Genomic DNA, 5,712 nt, shown 5'->3' with positions numbered 1-5,712 from the left:
CTGATTTTTGTGAGTTTTCTTTCGAAATTAAACTGACAGAGGGAAGGAGTGGGGAGGGGATGGTTCTGTCTTCTTCTACTTCTGTGGACAATGCACCATAATCCAGGCTGATTCTGGTGCTACTACAGGTCATCATCTGAGGATATGTCTTTGGCTTTACCTCTGAACACATCTCCTCAGTGCTGTGCATGAGCCTATTTCCATTAATAATATGTGACATTGACTTTTCTCCGTGGAACGCCCCCACCAATTTGGAACCTCAGTCGACTGGACCTAACTATGGTGGGTAGCTGCGTAAGGCTGCAAAGGAACAAGTAATAGGTTTATTTCATGATGGAAAAAAAGAAGACAGAAAACACGTTTCGGCTGTGGAGCCTTCTTCAGGTGTGGACCTAACTATGCTATCCTTGTACATCCTCGAGGTACACTTATGAAAGGAGTCCCACGTCACTTACAGTAGTTCTGTAGCTTTTGCTGGCAGCACTGTAAGATGATACATGCCCTACAGCCAAGCTTGTCATGACTACAGACCCCTGACCAATTCCTAGCCCACCCATCCCTGCAGGGCTTGGCCAATAGCACGTGGCCATGAGGAGAGCTAGCAATGATTGGCTAATGATTTAGCTCAGGCTTTGCACTCCAGAGAAAATCCTGCTTACTTTGTGCCCAATTTTAGAGCTCTTGCCTTTTTTTGGTCAGCCTCACTGCAGCATTGTGTGATAGTTTGCCAAGGAGGTGTTATTTAATTTATTCTGTTAATATTCTGTTTACATCATGGAAATTGCCTTAACCTTATGTTGAATTGTTTTTATGAGCTACAAAAATGGCTACTTCAGCAAACATAATTTCTTAGTTTTCCCATGGTGCTTAATAAGTAACCAAGCAGTGACTGTAGATCCAGTTGTAATGCTTATATTTGAAGTTTTTTAAAATAACATTGTAACTTGTTAACCTCTGCATCTCTCTGGGAGAATAAGGACCCGGGTGTCTACTCCTCTGATGTGCTTTTTCTATGTTGTGAGATCCTGGCTGAAGCCAGGATCTCACAACAGGTGTGGACCTAACTATGCTATCCTTGTACATCCTCGAGGTACACATCCAGTTGTGTGAGAGTTCACAGTTCACATCCAGTTCATAATCATTTCTTAGACTTACTGTATATAGTGCTTTTCTGGACACTCCATTTAAAGTGCTTTACAGGTAATGGGGACTCTCCTCCACCATTAATGTGCAACACCCACTTGGATGATGTGACGGCAGCCAGAGTGCGCCAGAAGGCTCACCACACATCAGCTCTCAGTGAGGAGAACAGTAATGAAGTCACTTCAAAGATGGGGATTATTAGGAGCCCATGACTGGTAAAGGCCAATGGGAAATTTGACCAAGATGCTAGGGTACTAGCACCCCTAAGCTTTTCAAAAAACACCCTGGGATTTTTAATGACCAGAGAGTCAGGACCCTGGTTTTATGTCTCATCTGACTGATGGCATTTTTTTACAGTATCTCCATCACCATACTGGGGCATTACAACCCACACATACCACAGGGTGAGCGCCCCCTGCTGGCCCCTCTAACATCTCTTCCAGCACCAACCTTAGTTTTTCCCAAGAGGTCTCTCATCCAGGTACTGGTCAGGCCCACATCTGCTGAGCTTCAGTGGGCTGCCAGTTGTGAGTTGCAGGGTGATAGAAAGCTGAGTGCTGCCTTTTCTTTTTAACCTGTATTACAGCCGGCTAATGGCATCATTTAGGCTTCAATAAACAATGCCAGGTTTAGTCATTTGGGAGCTCCTTAAAGGAACTGGTGAATTTGGTCATGTAACCAGTCTCTTCCAAAAGTGGTTAAGCTAATACGGTTGATTTTTTTCCACACTGGAGAGATGAAGGGTAGGCACATGCCCTGGCACTATTTTAAGTCAAACTGTGGCAGTCACCTTGGAGAAATTTAACTTGAAAGGGTTGTGAGAATCTGGAACAGGAAACCCAGCCATGTTGTTTAAGCTGATAACCTGTTAGTGTTTTTCCACAAACCCCTGGGTGGGAATGGGCCAAAAGGCCTCCTCCTGTTTGTAATATTTATTCTGATTTTCTTTCCACAGTACATGTTGCAGTGCATGAAGCAAGCGTTTAGAACTCTTACACCTGGCTTGGTGACTGAGGATATATATAGGCCAGCCATATTCGGTGTGGCAGTAGAAGAAAACGAGAACAATCTGCACTATATAAGCAGGCTGGCCATTCCCTCTGTGCCAGAATGTACTTGAGTGCCACTTTTCATTTATCAATATCTTTTTTCAGTCATTTGTTACTGTATAATTCAGGTGGCTTAAGAAGGAATCAAACAAAGCAATCCATGCTGAAGTATTCGGTCTCAAAACATTACTTCAGGATATCAGTTTCCTATTTGCCATTCCTAAAAAAATGGCTAAATTAATTTCTCAGTGCTTATCTACTCTAACAATAGAGCTGGTGTTCCAGCATTGAAACAAAGCTTGGGTGTTACCTTTCCAGGTTTGGTGCCAGTTGCAGCAGCTTTTATTTTTTCTCCCTGCACTGCTATCAAGCTGTTTGTCCTTTACTAATGTTTACCTCCCTGCTTTGTGGTTTTGCTTCCTGTGGTAGAAGGCATTTACAGCCTTCTAACCCACTGAACGCGGCAGGAAGCTGCTGAGTGAAAAGCTACGAGCACAAGCTCCTATGCTGGGCCAGTGGGCATCAGTAGAGAGTACCTCTCTCCCCGGGGGAAAGCTGAGAACTTGTCAGTAATTTGACTGACTCATCTACAGGTTGGTACAGTGGCGTAGTGGTTAGCACTGGGGCCCTGGGTTCAATTCTGGATCTGAGCTGCTATCTGTGTGGAGTTTGTATATTCTCCCAATTAGAAAATGGATCGCTGGAAGTCTATTAAGGTGCCATCTACAGTGGATATAAAAAGTCTACACACCCTTATTGAAATTGCAGATTTTTGTGATGTAAAGCCAGAAATCAAGATAAATCATGTCAGACATGTTTCCATCTTTAATGTGCCCTTGCAACCAACAAAATTAAAGAGAAAAAAACATAGCTATTAGGAAAAATAATTGAAATTAAAAAACCTACAACTCCATGGTTGCATAACTGTGCACACCCACCCAACTAATACTTTGTGGAAGCACCTTTTGCATTTATTACAGCAGTTAGTCTTTGTGAATAAGTCTCTATCAACTTTGCACACCTGGACTTTGCAATTTTATCCCACTCTTCCTTGCAAAAAAGTTAAAGCTCCAAATTGCCTGGGGATCTCCTGTGCACAGCCCTCCTTAGGTTATTCCACAGGTTTTCTATGGGATTGAGGTCTGGGCTCTGACTGGGCCATTCCAAGACTTTGATCTTTCTTTTCTGAAGCCATTCCTTGGTTGACTTGGATGTGTATTTTGGGTCGTTATCACGTTGGAAAGTGAAATTCCTCTTCATCTTCCTGACAGAGGCCAGCAGGTTTTGTGCCAAAATATCTTGATATTTGGAGCCAGTCATTATCCCATCTATCTTGACTCCAGCCCCTTGTACCTGCTGAAGAGAAGCAGCCCAAAAGCATGGTGCTGCCACCATGCTTCATAGTAGGTATGGTGGTCTTTGGATGATGAGCTGTGTTGTCTTTGCTCCAAACATATCTTTTAGAATTAAGGCCAAAAAGTTCAACCTTTGTCTCATCAGGCCATAAGACTTTTTCCCACATGGTTTGGGGAGATTCAATGTTTTTTTTGCAAAATTTAGATGGGCTTGGGTGTTTTTTTGTGTGAGAAATGGCCTCCATCTTGCCACCCCATAGCCCAGATGTGCAAAATACAGGAGATTGTTGTCACATGAAAGGAGTGACCAGTACCTGCCAGAAATTCCTGCAGCTCTTTTAATGTTGCTGTAGGCCTCTTGGTAGCCTCTCTGATATGTTTTCTCCTTGTCCTGTCATCAACTTTGGAGGGTTGTCCTGATCTTAGCAATGTTCCTGTGGTGCCACATTTTCTCCACTTATTGATCATTCACAGTGCTCCATGGTACATCCAATGCCTTTGATATTCATTTATACCCCTCTCCTGATCCGTACCTCTCAACAATAAGATCCCGTAGATGTTTGGTCAGCTCCATGGCTATCCCAGTAGGATGCAACTGCGAAAGTGTCAAGGAAATCCAATAGGAACAGCTGATTTTTATCTGGGGTTCATTAGAATCACTTTCATTGATGGCAGGTGTATGCTACTTACTTTTGGACATGATTTTGAATGTGATTGGTTACCTCTGAACACAGCTACAGCCCCCATTATGAAAGGGTGTGCACACTTATGCAACCAGGGTGTTGTAGGGTTTTTAATTTCAATTTTTCCTAATAATGACCTATTTGCTTTTCTCTTGAATTTTGTTGGTTGCAAGGCCACATTAAAGATGGAAAAATGTCTGACATGATTTATCTTGATTTCTGGCTTTACAAAAACCTGCAATTTCAATAAGGGTGTGTAGACTTTTTATATCCCCTGGATAGTCTATAAATGGCACTTCTCCCTGAGATCCATATATCATTTAACTATTTTATCCAATACAGGGTTACAGGTGAGCAAGCAAGAGGCACAGGGCAGGATATACCCTGGACAGGATGGTAGTCTGTCACAGGGCACACACACACACACACAACATGTACACAATCACACTAGGGATCATTTTCCCACATGCTATTAATGTACCAGTATGTCTTTGGACCGGAGAAAACCAGAACACAGGAAGAACATATGAATCGCTTAAATTAATCATGATGAGCAGTTCTCTGAAAGATTTAACAAGCTAAGCCAAGGATGCTTTCTGCCATGTGCATTAAATATAATCAAATCTTCAGAAGTAGCAAAAGAAGCTGCTGGTCTCCTCAGTTTGTCTTAAAGTGAAACTACTGCCAAGGTTTTGATCTGCATGAAAAAAAAAGGGTTCCTTTACGGACCATAACCAACCTGAACATCAGAAATGTGTCCCGAATCGGACTACAATCTTCACTGCAGTCTGGCTTGGGTTTTTTTCCACTTGACAAAATTGGTTCTGCACTTTCCCCTAATAAAATGGAGATGGAGGGTAAAAATATAAATATAAATGAAACAGTGAAAAATAAACACAGATAAATACTTCATATAAATGTGTTCCCTAATACATTTTCCTGGGTTCTTCACAACATCTTTAGAACCAGATGAAGTTAAATGAAAACAAACAAAAGGTTATAAAAAAGGCAAAGTTACATAGTTGTTAAGTAGATGGATGGTGAAGGTGAGCAAAAGTTAAGGTAGTTAAACTAGAAAGATATTACCTTGATAGTCAGCTAGAAAGCTTCAAAGACCCCTTGGATAACACTGGATTTTGATCACTTTCTATTTCCATGCAAAACAATCATACCAGAACCTGTTTCCTCATATGCAAGTCTCACATTGATTTTTTTTTTAGGTGTATAAATAGACCGCCTCTTAGAAGCTGCTACTTTGTAAATTAATTGAAACAGCCCCCCTCAAAATTGCTGGAAATTGTCATTTTTAACTCCTAGAAAAACTCAATCCAGTAGATCATGTAGGTCACCATTTAATAAACAATTGCTAAAGTTCTGGAACACTAACTGTTTAATTAAACAAGTGATTTAAATTACTTTTCAACCCTGGATAGCAGACTTAAACTGCATGCTTAATCCATCAGTAACTCAACTGTTTTCCCG

Source organism: Lepisosteus oculatus, chromosome 1, assembly GCF_040954835.1.
Source record: "Lepisosteus oculatus isolate fLepOcu1 chromosome 1, fLepOcu1.hap2, whole genome shotgun sequence".
NCBI lineage: Eukaryota > Metazoa > Chordata > Actinopteri > Semionotiformes > Lepisosteidae > Lepisosteus > Lepisosteus oculatus.
The sequence above is the reverse complement of the archived record's forward strand: the minus strand, read 5'-3'. Positions refer to the sequence as shown.